Genomic DNA, 14,563 nt, shown 5'->3' with positions numbered 1-14,563 from the left:
AGAAATTCCTCTCTAGCTACAGCCACTTTTTATCAGTCATATGTTGCTTAATTTGCAGATGTTCCAAAAATAAGAAAAATATTATTAAAAGCTGAAATAAAATATTTTCAAATTATATTTCAATAAGCTAAGAAAAGATACCCAGGGCCAAATTAATCTCTGTTGCCATCACACTGACCACAACAGAATCGCATTTGGAAACTTCTGCTTTAGCCTTGCCAGCCATGTATCCACATCTTGCAAAACTAGGAACTAATCCAACAAGACACATTTCTGGTGCTATTCACTATCCTGAAAGTTCACTTGCTGTCACAGCCACTCAGAAGGAAACTTTGCATTTCAGTTCTGTCCCTGCATGGGTCTGAACTGCCAGTTATCAGAAGAGCCACAGAGCTGGGGCAGGGTCTGGAGCACAGCTCCTCTGAGGAGCAGCTGAGGGAGCTGGGGGTGTTTAGCCTGGAGAAAAGGAGGCTCAGGGGAGACCTGATCACTCTCTGCAACTGCCTGACAGGAGAGTGTAGCCAGGTGGGGATCAACCTGTTCTTCTAGGGAACAAGTGGCAGGAAAAGGGGAAATGGCCTTGAGTTGCACCAGGGGAGGTTTCAGCTGGACATCAGGAAAAGTTTCTCCACAGAAGGAGTTGCCAAGCACTGGAACAGGCTGCCCACAGAAGTGGTTGAGTCACCATCCCTGGAGGTTTTTAAAAGACATGCAGATATGGCACATAGGGACAGGATTTAGTGGTGGGTTTGGCAGTGCTGGGTTAATGGTTGGAGTCGGTCTTAGAGGTTTTTTCCAGCCTCAACAATTCTGTTATTCTTACACATGAGGACCATGTCTCTGCTCCACTAATGAGTGAATATGTGAGACCAAATCTGTAAGAGCCCTGACTCTGTTATAAAACTGCCCTTGAATCAGACCAATGGTCCATTTAGTCCACTTTTACATATCTGGCAGTAGAAAATGAGATACATGACCTCATGAGAATAGTACTTCCTGCTGTCCATTCCCCTATCCTTTCCTGATATCCAGAAACAGGGATGCTAGTGAGTACATTTCTCCCTGGTTTCTTGCAGATTCCCTTTATGCACATGCCTTTGCACATCCTTTTGATGCCTCCACCATCCCCTGTTACAACAGACTTCCAAAGTGTTTTCCTGTTCCTAAAACTGTCTCAAACTAGCTTCCTCCAGTGCCACCTACTCCTTGTGTCGTGGGAGTTGTGAGTACAGCAATCCTCCATTTAATTTATCCACCACCTTCTGTGTTTCCTAAACTTAGTAAATCTCCTCAGCCACCTCCCCATGGTCTGGACAGTCACAGTGTTTGCTGGGGCCTCACACAGGTATGCATACATCTAGTTGTCCAAGACTGTCTGCCTCTGAATTAAGCTAGTGAACTTCTTAGCTTTGAACTTCTTTTCTTAGGCAAAAAGAAATAGGCAGAAATTGCCATTTATTCAATGAATACATATTCAAGATGAAACCCAGACAGAGAGTAAGGTTTGAAAGATTCAATTTAGTCTTTGAAATATTTTTTCTGCTAGGATAGAAAGGAATGAATCACTTATGTTTAGGGACTCATACTAAAGGTACCAGTGTTGTTCCTAGGCACAGACAAGAGGGATTTAGCTAAAATAGGAGGTTGAAGTACCTCTCACAGAAACTCTGTGAAACCTGTGACCACATAACAGCCAGCTGTGGCAGATTAGAATGCCTGCCTGGAGCTGAATTATGCTATCAAAAAAGATGAAGCCCAAATAATAGTCTTGCCCTGGGAACAGTCAAACTGTACTAAAGACTTCTGTAACCACCTTGTCACATTAGGCCTCTGCAGCTGGGTCTAAAAAGGCACTCAGAATGGCCAGGCTCTGCTAGGTAAAGCAATCACAGCAAAATGAAATATATAAAGAAAGGTCCTATAACTGCAATTACTATTTAGAAATTGCCAGTGAGATTCATATGTACATTATAGGGACTGTCAAAGAATGAAATCCACAGTAATTCTAAAACACAAAGTTCTGACAGGCTCTGTGGCAAGCAAAAATCTAGTTTATCTTATTGACAAGCCTAGGCAACATTCTCCACATCACCTAGTTTTTCTAGCATGAAATACTATTTTGTAAAACAAAGGGAAAACCAGCTGATATTTTCCCCCTTCCAGCTGCCCTGCAAAGCTAAGCATCTAAACAAATTGCACATTTTAGAAGTCACCAGCCTTCCAGGCTGAGCTCTCATCTGCCAGATTTTAGCCTGAAAGATATTGAAGGATGGGGGAAAAGATATCAAGTGTAAATTCCACTGGGAGTTATAACAGAAGCACTGAGAGCACAACATAAATGTAACTCTGTCACCTCGGGCGCCCCACAAGACCAGCTCACTCTCTCAGCTCCTGATTCAAGGTGGGGCACTGCTGAGATGTGTCATTTCCAACTATTCCTAGTGCTACTTGCACTCAGTGTAAACTCCTCCTGAGGACTCGGGGCTTCGTTCCTGCAAGCTGATTCTTGTGAGCCTGCACCAAATCCTTTTATCTTCAACAGGGCTTTGCATGGGTGTAAGGGTTTGCCTGAACAGATCACTTTGCAAAATCGAAGCCTAAGAGACTGCACTTAAGTGCATTTTCATTTCTCTCTCCTGCCTGCAGCTGGACCTTAGTTATCTCTCCTCCTAAGACATCTCTCCTCTCCACCTCAGTCAGTCAAGGCTCATATCCCAAGTTTCTCTGCACTAAGTCCAGACATACTTGCACTCCATCTTTTTACACCACGGGCTCATCATTTTTCACTCATCATTTTTTATTTTCCTCATTACCAGCCACCTCTTTACTCCCCATTAAAACAGACCAGCCTACAGTCAGCCTCAGCTCATGGTAACCTTCACTGACCAAGACAGGTCAGAATCATAGCTGGCATTTTCTTGGACTAGAGGAGACTCGTGATAACAGATTCCCCAAGCCAGGACTTGACATCTTCAGAGACATATTTATGGTCATATTCTATTCCATAATAAACTTATTTTGGAGTTGTTTTTGAACTTAAAAAATACTTGTTTGTACTAAATCCTATAGGATGCATTTCTAAAGAAAAGCTATTTGATTTTCTGTCCTTTGAAGCCTTGTATATTAGACTTCATTTTTAATATTTTATTCCAAGACCAAAAACTACTGGCAGAATTGAGGATTGCACTGAGTCTCCATGGTTTCTGAGCATAGTTTTCACTCCATTTGTGGTTGATTGCAATGGTAAGATTTACGCTGGTTTGTTCTCATTCAAAGGACCTGTTGCTGAAAACTATTTATTATGCAGAAATTTATATTTGCTTAAACTTTCATAAGGACCAGTATTTTCTGAAACCTTACACTGGATGCGAGGCCTCCCTTCGTATCACAAAATTCTGTACAGAGTGGAAAGCCTAAAACATTTCAGAGTCATTGGGTTTTAAATGTGAGGAGAGCCTGTTTTATTTCTTCACATTTCACTGTAAAAAGATATACATATTTTTTGACCTAAAATCTCTGTTGTTCAGAAGTATTAGCACGGTTATTCTCAGTAATTACCACATCTGAAACTCCTGACTACACAGAACACTCCCTCACTGAAATGCATCTTTGACATAGTCCCACATATAACAGGCAGTTAAAGTTAGCTACTTGAGTCCCCCTTCATAGTAAAAAATAACTTCAGCAGCAGATTTATCAATGAAACATGCCTTCCCACTTGTACTATAAGAATCATTATCACCTGGTTTCCCCATTTATTCTATAACAAGCCTTTCCCTGAAGTTTTCTGTAAGTGTACATGACAAGAGGTACATTGATTAAGGTGGACTCATACAGGAACTTTTTAACAAATCCAAACACCAAAACAACCCTTTTTACTCATTTTTCCTGTCTTCGATCCTACAAAACCCAAGAATCACTGTAACTCCAGTAAAATCAGTGTGCTGGTTTTGGCTGGGGCAGAGTTAGTTTTCTTCACATTGGCTGATACGTGGCTGTGTTTTGGCTTTGTGCTGAACACAGTGATGATAACACAAAGATGTTTTAGTTACTGCTGAGCAGAGCTTACACACAGCCAAAGCCTTTTCTGCTTCTCAGACTGCCACGCTGGCGGGGAAGCTGGGGGGGCTTGGCAGAGTGGGAGGAGACACAGCCAGGAAAGGTGACCCCAACTGACCAGAGGCATATTCCAGACCGTGTGACACCACCTTCAGGACATAAAGGGGAGGGAGGAAGAGGGAAGGGGCATGTTGGGCATGATGACATTTGTCTTCCCAAGTGACACTTAGATGTGCTGGGCACTGCTCTCCTGGAGATGGCTGAACTCCTGCCTGCCCATGGGAAATGATGAATTAACTCCTTGTTTTGTTTTGCTTGCATGTGTGGCTGCTGCTTTCCCTATTAAACTGTCTTCATCTCAACCCTCGAGTTTTCCAGCTTTCACCCTGCCAATTCTCTCATGGTCCCACTGGTGGAGGTGTGAGCAAGTGGCTGCCTGGGGCTTGGCTGCTGGCTGTGGTTAAACCATGACAACCATTTATCTCTCACCAAATAGAGTGTTTTGAGACCCTACAAACAAACAGAACCACAATTCACCCAAAAAGAGGCCTCACCTGGAGCCTCCCAACTCCCTTCTGTCAATTTGCTGTGCCCAGGAACATGGTCCACATGCACCTATCACAAAAAATGCAGTAGCTCACTTTTACCATTCCTTGGTTCTGTGTAACCTGCACTCCAAAGAAAGGTGTTATGCATCATAACTTCTGGGACACATGAAAGATATAACAAAGTCAGGGGCAGTGGCTCTTTCAGATTGACAGGATTTAAAGTTCAGAGTAGAATGGGCACTCATCTTTTGATAAATGCTGAAGGGATAGTACCTGCATACCATACATGAAGGGTAGATTAATCCCTTTGTGCATATTCAAACCTATTTCTCTCCACCTTTCCACCTAACAAACTGATAAACTAAAAAGATATTGAAGTGTATTGCAGCTTAGCAAGATTGACAAATTCTGATTTTTTTTTCTGTCATTTAGTTGGTCAAAGTTGAACAAATTGCAATGCACACTTTACCATTTTTCAATGTTAATTTTTTTATTCTCCCTTCTCTTCCCAAAATAACACAAATTGTATTGAGAGAAAATGTTGGTGGTTTTTTAATTACTTCTGGGCTAAGACCAAGTTTCTAAGTGGAAGCAAATTTTCATGTCCAACTTAAAACCTCTGAAAAACAACTTATAATGAGAATGCTGACACAATTTTCAGTGAAGTGACATGAGTGGTGCCAATATAATGTAGTCCAAACCTGTGGGAAATAAAGTATTTTGTTCCAGGAGGATATGAATTTCCCAACTCAGAATAAAATATAGGTCTGGTATTTACTGGAGTCTAGCAAACATAACAATTTTGCAAACATGCAATTGTTTCAGAAAGTATAGGATTCAATCAGAATTCAAAACCTCTTCATATCAGACACATTTGAGACAAAGAGATTCATAACCCATGGGGGCTAACTTATTTTCCTCCTTCAGAAAGTCAAGTGGGATTTACCCCAAGTGAATAATAGTAAGAGATGAAATAGGAGTTCAGCAAGAGATATTCCTAGAAGAAGTTCAAAAGACTACAAAAAATCAAAAATGTTATAAAGCACGTAAAATTATGCACTGTGTAGTAACCATCCAGCATGGGAACACACCAAAAAGGACGAGAATGTGAGTTTATATGTCCTTTGTGAGTCAGCAGATGTAGTTTCAATGCTGACATGAAGCAGAGCCTGAAATGAGCTATTATCATGTTATTCTTTATTAGTTGTTAAGCACTGACATCTTATTCAGCTCTTCACCAGAGAGCCCTTGTCCTATTGGATTTACATTTGCAGGCCCTCTGCCATTTGTTCCAGCCAACTCTTAACTCTCTCAAACTCCTAATGTCAAGATGGATAAAGAGATCTGCCAAGACAAAGCCAATGACTGCACAAAAAACTACGCTGAAGCAACAATACAAGTCTTGAAATGGAGAAAGAGTTAACTGCACTTTTACAAATTACTTACTGTGGGAAATAGAGAAAAAGGAAATGTTTAAGAGTGATGTGAATGGGAAGAGATGGATTAGTAAAACAATGGATTAGTCCTCTCTTGAGGACAGGAAAATTGGCACAGAGAACTGCAGAGAACATTCAAGCTCTACCCAGGAAATAGGAAGGAATATCTGTCAAAGCAAAAGGAGCAAGAGGATGGAAATAGAGTCTACAGGACAGGTAGATATTGTGCCTCCCAGGCAAAGAATGCAAACAGAAAATAGAAAAAACCTAATGACTCACATTTGTCACAGGTTTGTCCCTCTGCCTTTCTTTAATCTTGCCCTCAGCTGCACAGTCTCACCCTTGGGCTGACACAGGCACTCACGTGATGAGAGAGGGATCATCTTCCCAACAGAAAACTAGTTGCTTGTTCTTGTTGGCTTATTTTCTATCAAATTAGCCACTTGAAGAGCAATGGAGAGAATATAAGAAAGACTGTATCTTGCCTACACCAGTGACTCACTAAATCAGTTTAGCCAGCTTCCCCCCTAAGTGCAGCCCTAATGTGCACACAAAAGCTCTTCAGCCTTCCTCAGGGGCTCCATGATGTAATAGCAATTTTTTTTCTGACAGGGAGCTGCCTTACTCACTCCATTGATAGAGTCACACTTGAGTGCAAGCACAATTGAACTTCAGAAGTCTTACTATGAAATCCTACTTTGTTTTCAGCCATTTGAACAGGTAGGTGTCTTTTTCACAATGTCTAAAAATGTGGGAAATTATTAGTAAGATTCACCCTGCTATGCCGCTAGCCACACAGGTGTCACTGAGCATTTCATAAATATGAAAGCTTGTTTCTAGGCACTAGTTACCAAATCTCATCAACTTCACATCAGCACATTTTAAGCAGGAATGGCCAATAGGTAGCACAGCTGATTATTTTTAAAATAATGCTGACATCTAGTGGCTGGCTACACTCAGAGGTCTGTGCGGGTCTGAAAGCTTCATGAGTGTCATTAGCCACCCTTTGGAGACAAGAGGCTGCAGCTGGAAATGTCACATCTATCCCAACTATTCAAACTGTGCACTGTTCAAAGAAAATACATAGTTCTGCAGAGAACAAAAGCTAAATTTAAAAAAAATACAGGCAGGAAAAAAAATTATTCCCCCTCTTTTGTAGTTAGAAATTGCCATGTAATAAAAGAAGCTAGAAGCCAGATGATTAAAAGATGATGGGGTCAAAACCGCTACCAGCTGAAGCTGGAGAAAAATGAAGAAGAGACCAGACTTTCCCAGAAATATCAGATGTCTGCAAATAGCGAGATTTGATGATCTGGAGCAAGGCAGGTCAAATACTAACCCTACCCCAGCTCCTCCTCACTGGAGCACTGCTGCTCCTGGGCTGGCCAGGGAGGAGACTTCCTGGGCTGAAGTGCCTGAAGTGACCCATACACAAAGAGAACACATGCAGAAGCCAAAGAGAAACCTGAAACATGGCTGGGAAGAAGACTGACAGTGTCTTGTCCTATCTTATCTGTGCAGTGAGCTTTCTGTTGAGAGACCTATCGGCTGCAAATGAAATAAAACTATACAAGATTGAAGCTCTTTCTTATTAAGTCCCGCAAAGAAAAACTGTACCTATCTCATTTTGGACCCATACTGCAGCTCTGCTCACTTTAACTGCCAGAAGACTGTAAAATGTATAGATACCTCTTCTACAAATGATGATCACTGCTCATACACCTCTCCCTCACTGCATTTGCCTTCTGATGTATCAGAAAGCAAGATGTATCTTGCTTATGCAGGACATTCAGATTTTCCACAATAACTGAAACATCTGGTCCTTGAAGAAAAGACTGGAAATATTTGTACATTCACATGCTGACTAAACTGTGAGGCAGTTCCCTCTCCAAAGTTATGCAAAGCATGTCTGAGATTTTCACAAAATATTAGTTTTTAAGGTGAGCACAGGATGATCCTGCCTCTCTCCTGATGTGGGAGTAAAACAGACAACCCAGAGATGAGCAAGCCAGCCTTTCTCATGCCCAAATTGCAATTGTGCTGTTTTCTCATGACAGGAGGTGCATGTTCATCTGCAAACAAGTTACTGGAGCAGGAAATGGACACCAGTCTGAAGTACTGTGCCCAGCTCTGAGGCACACAACATGAGAATGTCTTGGATCTGTAAGAGTCTAAAGGAGGGACATCCAGATCAGGAGAGGTGGAGCACCCCTCCTACGAAGACCAACTGAGAGAGCTGGGGTGGTGTATGCTGAAGCAAACAAGGCACTAGGGAAACATTACAGCATTTTACGGTACCTAAAAGGACTACAAAAGCTGGACAGGGACTTTTTACAAGGACATGTAGTGATAGAACAAGGGTAAATGGCTTTAAACTGTAAGATGGCATGTTTAGATTAGGTGTTAGGAATAAGCTCTTTACTCTGTGGGTGGTAAGACAGTGGAACAGGTTTGTCCAGAGGAGCTATGGATTCCCCATCCCTGGAAGTGCTCAAGGGCAGGTAGGGCTCTGAGAATCCTGGTCTAGTGGAAGGTGTCCATGGCAGGGGAGTGGGTGTGGGGGGTATAGAATGTAAGAAAATAAAGGTAGTGCAGAAGGTAATCTCACCCCTGAGGAGTTGCAGCTGTACTAACTACCAAAGGTTAGGAACAGGCCTGCCCTTTACAGGCCACAGCTGTAACCAATGAGAAGAAGAGTGCTGTAAGAGTGCACTAACTAATTGAGAAGGAAGCTTGAGTTTGTTGGCTGTGCTGTGAAGATGAAGGAGTCAGTGCTGAGAGGAGCTGCCCCTGAGAAATCACCAAGAAAGTATTGAACTTTTGCAAATAAGGAGACAACAAGTTGGAGTTAGGTGATCTTCAAGTTTCCTTCCAATTCAAATCATTCTATGATTCTATGAAATATGCTTCATTCACCTGTTGCATTACTTTTTTCCCATCAAGAAATATCCAAAGAGACTGTTACTGTACTTTGCAGCACACCTGGTTTCCTTTCAGATCAGACTTTGCAGAGGAAGACTAGTGTCTATTTCTTCCAGGTGCCAGGGAGTGCTGGAAAGAACAGGTAGCAAAGCAGAAAGCAGGATCTCACAGGTGCCATTGCTACTGCTATCCCAGGAACTACACAGACTGACCCTGAAAAGCTGACTGGGATGAAAGATAGTTCAGGGAGAATCACGAGAAGCAGGACTATACAAGGTTACTGACCATTCAGGGAAACCAGCACATATTAGAGATATGAATTTGCACTTCATGGCACAAAAAATACTGTATTTCAGTACCAGAAAAACAGATATGAGTTGAGCCCATCTCATCAGATGACAAGCCAAGAAGTTCAGATGTAGCAATCCACCTTCATCAAAATTGTAAATTTCATATATCTAAGAGCAGTAAATGCTTTCTGTTGTATGAAATAGGAAAGTCCTGAGGCAAAAGAGGCACTATGTGATCTGTGCTGGTTTTCATCTCATTGCTCTGGCAGCTTTCCTAGAGGCTGAAACAGAGTTCTTAGCAACAGTAGACACATTATTCTAAATATCTTGAACAATGAACATTGTCTTAATATATTGCATAACAAGACAAAAATATATCTACAGAACATGGGCCATTAACTCAGCTCAAGGAATTGACACAGGAACTTTTTTCCTGAGCACTAGCGAGGATTGTTCTCTAAATCCCCAGTCCCATCATTAACACAGTAAGAGGCTGTTATTTAAGACAATGTTTTTCATTTCAACTCCCATTACTTTGAAAACAATGACTTAAATCCCTGTCCAACCAAATTCAAAGTATTTACTGAAGATTCCTGTGTCAAGAAGTGGAAAAAAGGCCTCCCACAGATGTTTCATTTCTGAGTGCTGCAAATGCCTCAACACTACTGGCAGCCAACAGTACAGAGAATTCAACTAGCTTTATTCACAACTATTGGCCATCCTTACCCAATACTCGCTCTGAGGTGGCTATAATGATTTCCTAAGAGTCCTCCACAGAACATAGAGGCTGACTCTAAAAGATAAGAAAGTATCTGGAATGTTTAGAAACATTTTCCTACACAGTAATACAGTGTTACTATAGGCCATGCACAAATAGCTGTTCTACAATAAACACTTGCAATGACATTTTCTACTCTACAACTCCACAGCCGAAATCCAAGTGCATGGAGTGACACCTAGATATCACTGGTGATTTATCAAGACATTATTGAGTTGTTAACTAAAAGAATTTGAGTAATGATTTAATTACAATCAAATGATAAGTAATTGATGATTGACTAGAAATTAGAGAGTAATCAAAGGGTGATGAAGTGATCACTTGAGGGTAATTAATGGGTGATCTGACAAAGACCTAAATGATGACTTAGCAATTCAGACAGCTATTAAACACTGTGTTATTCAACACACTTGTAATAAATCAGTGGGTATTGTAATAAATAAATAGATGGCTATATATAAACGTCACTAGCACACAGTATACCTTTAGGCTGAAAATAAAATATTCCTTACCTCGCTGTAGAGATCAGACACTGGTAAAGAGTCTCTCAGCCCTGCGGAGTGACCTGGAGAGCTGCTCCTGCTGCCGGGCCCAGCAGCAGGGGAGCAGCAGAGCTCGGTGGCTGGAGGCGGCCGCAGGCTCTGGGAGGGCAGGGTGAGGGACCTGCAGCCAAACACTGCCCGGCGCTGGTGCACCCGCGTGGCTGCGGCAGCTTCAGTGCGTGTGGCCCCAGCTCGGGCTGCTGCTGCTACGTGCTGACAGGACATGGCCCGGGAGCCCCGGTCCCTGCGGAGATGCGGGCTCGCATGGCTGCCGGCGGATCAGCCCGGCCGGCCCGCGGGCGATGCCTGAGCCGAGGCACCGCTCAGGCCCATCACCAACCAGCCCCTTATACAGACGTTTGTCTGAATATTTCTTTTAAAAAATTAATTTACTCAAAAGTCATTATTGAGGTTTACCCAGGAGAAAGAAATAAGTATCTCACTTGTCTGAACTGTTACATACACTGCTGAAGATTTGCCAACAGGTTGTCATGCTCTTTTATATGAAGGTTTTCAATTCAGATCTTGCATGCATTGAAGTGAAAAGCAGTGATATGAGTTATTTAATTCCACTTCGCTACACCTTCCATACATCCTGCATTCAAAAGATCCGTAATGAAAAAAGAGATCTGTTTGGAAATAGAAAAGTATTCCCCTGCCTTGAAGACTTCCATCCTAAATACTGATAAACAATGCCTATGAAAGTACATTAGCAACGACTCAAGCAAAAACCAAATGCAAAATATATCTGAACATTACCTAAACTACACGATCAACTGCAGAATTAGAAATTTCTTAATTAGGTGCTAATCTCAATCCTCTTGAAGACAAAACCACACACAAAAAAAATTTAATTAATCATGCTAAATATACGTGCAAATTTTACTTTGGTGGAATACACAAAAAAATCTTAAAACAAGTCTATTGTACTCTTCATTTGATACACCCAACTGATAGTACCAAGGCTTTGAGGTGATACTGACCTAAAGCAGATCAAACTCCTTGCCCAGAGCACACAGCACCCGCTTTGTCCCAAAACTTCCACACAAGAAGTTAACAGGTCTCTTCCTTCAACCAAGGATGTGACATCCACTTGTGAAAGCTTCAAAGTCCTCAGAAAGCTTCCTAGAAATTAACCTATTTGGTTAATTGTTTCAAAGTGTCAAAACCACAAAGTCAATTAAAAATTTTATTTTGGTATAAATTCACTTAGCTTTAACAAGCTAAGTGAATTACCAATTTGGTATTGGTAAATGCAGTGTTTATCTTCGTAGTGTTTATCTACGAAGATTTCTTTGAAGATTTCTTTCAAGATTTCCTCAAATTTTGTGATTAGGTTTTTCAATAACATTTTATAAAAAGGACATATTTGATTAACTTGTGTGTGAACAGAAGCAGTTTCAAATTTAAGTGGAATGTTTTTTAGTGGTTTTGGGGTTAGTTTTTGCCTTCCAAATGCAAACATACTGTTTCCAGATCATGTTCTGAAAAGGTTCTGAAAAATAACTAATTTCTTCATCTATGACTTTTCCTCTCCTCACCTTCTCACACTGCATTACCACAAGCTTGCAGTTTAATAGACTCTTTCCAACAGCTACTCAGACTACAAAACAAACAGTCTCAGCCAGGTAACAATCTAGTAATCTAGCAGAAAATGCATCCAAGCATGACCTCTTCAAGCTGATTTTCAAAATCCGAAACTGCAGTAGGTAAAAAATAAGGATTTTCATCGCTCCTTAAGGATCACAAGGAAAAAAGTTCAGTTTCCGGAAATAAAGTGCCACAAAATCAAAACACCAAGCACGAGCACATTTATAGGAATGATGGAAATACTCAGATAACTTGTTTACAAACTTTTCCTCAAACTCCAAAATGCTTGTTCCTAAGCAATTTAACAGATAAGCCACAAATATTTTCCTGTTACAATGAATTGTTTGGATAGATGAAAGATGCATCATTATTAAATATTAACATAATGGATAATGTGTCAAAATAAGGTAATATATTTTCCCTCTCCAGTTGCACAGGAATGACTCAATCAGGGTTACAAGTTCTCCTACTACTGAAAGGGGACTATACCACATAGGCTGACACATCTGAAGAAAAAAAGCAAACAAACAAACAAACCTAACAAAAAAAAAGACAAAAATCGGGTTATATAGAAGCAGGCCTATGGAAAATTAATATTGTTCAAAGGTTTCTTTAGACAGGAGGGCAGTCTTTACATAATCACAAAAGATACTCATGTACTACAGGTCACTTGAAGAAGGCAACCGACACACACAAGTTTTCTTTGCATTGACCAAACCACTGCAATTACAATTACCCTCCCTCACGGCCAGGATATCCATCCATGTGACAGTTCCCATCACTTTTTCCCCAGGAACTATCTCACTGGTATTCTCCAAGCTGTTCATGACCACTTCATGGGGAAAAGCATTTGTCCAGTACTTTCACTGCAGACAATAATCCAACTACAGAAAAAAAATACTTCCTTTGGGACGTATGCATGTTGGCATGAGTAATTCAATTATTTTAAGTATACTTTATCACAGTGCCAACATTTATACACACATACATTAACTGACCTTTATTAGCAATAGCAGCTTTATCTGCCAATTACCACTAGGATACAATCTTTGAGATATTCCTTGTCTTGTGATAGCATGAGTTTAACCAGAGATATCTGTGCTCCAAGAGGCAGATGGATGATTCCCGTCAGAACATAAAGAGTAGAGGAAATACAAGAGGAGCTGCAGATCTCAGTAAGGAAGGGCAAGTGTAAATCAGTGAAAACAGCAAAGCCATTTCACATTGATACAGCTAGCAAAAACCTTAAAAGGTTACATAAAATCAATGCCACAAACACAATGAAAAGTATTATTGCAATATACACTGCCTATCTTTAATTTCAAGCAGCCAGTTGTTAGGGTAAAGATGATCTCAAATTTGTTTTTAATATACCATCATTCACCTCTCTCTCAGATCTGGCGTGTGAGGGTATTTTAGTGGATAAACAGGTTTAAGATGAAATGAGCTTTGTTTTCAACAGTAGAAAAATCATCCTGACACATCAGGTTATTAGTGAAATCATAAAACATTTAATTTCTTAAGGTGTGACACAGTTCTTTTTTAGATAACATGAGTAAACAGTAAAAATAAAATCTTACCACTTCTTTACTTCAACAGTTTTCATCTGATTAATTCTTCCCCAAGTGAGTGCTGATAAGTAACAGCAGTCTACTAGGCATGCTGACCAAGCAGCCACGTTTTTCTTTTTTTAGCCTTATCAAATACAGCTAGAGATTTCCTAGAACAGTCTGTTAATTGCACCAGCTTTCCATTCTACAGTAAGCTCCTTTAACCTTTAGGATTGAGAGCCCTCAACATCCTTCTAACAGGTAACTTTAAAAAACCTGAGTCCTCAACACAACCTTAATCCCTACCTCATCTGACATCTGATCAATGATCAGCATATGAAATCACTGAAACCAGAATAGAAGTACAAAAAAAATCCCAAATCAGGCAGATCTTATTAAAAATTATTACATTTTTGTTAAATCAAGTGCAATACCAAGGGCACAGGTGCCTGGCTCTTAGCATGTCCTTCTGCTCACATGATAGCAGAATTAAGCTTCCCTGATAAACCATCATTAAGATAAGGACCATTTACTTCAGTTTCCCCAGAGATGTTTTCACACTTCTATGTAGCTGCGAGCAGGAGACATGCAGCCTAGATCCGCCACAGGACAAACAGTGCCTATTGGAATGCTCTTCCATGCAGAACACCGGAGCTACAAAGATAAACCCCATCAGTAAGGGGAGGGCAGTGAATGAAGATTAGGGAGGACACAATGACCCTCCATTAACCCCACACCATTCTTCCCTTTGAGCCAGAGTTACTTCTGTTTCTGTGGCTAAACTATACAAAATTACTTGAAGAAAAGTCTGATAGGTTCAAGGCTATAGTCACTAATTAATCCACCCC

The sequence above is a fragment of the Passer domesticus genome, chromosome Z (assembly GCF_036417665.1).
Source record: "Passer domesticus isolate bPasDom1 chromosome Z, bPasDom1.hap1, whole genome shotgun sequence".
NCBI classification, from domain to species: domain Eukaryota; kingdom Metazoa; phylum Chordata; class Aves; order Passeriformes; family Passeridae; genus Passer; species Passer domesticus.
The sequence above is the reverse complement of the archived record's forward strand: the minus strand, read 5'-3'. Positions refer to the sequence as shown.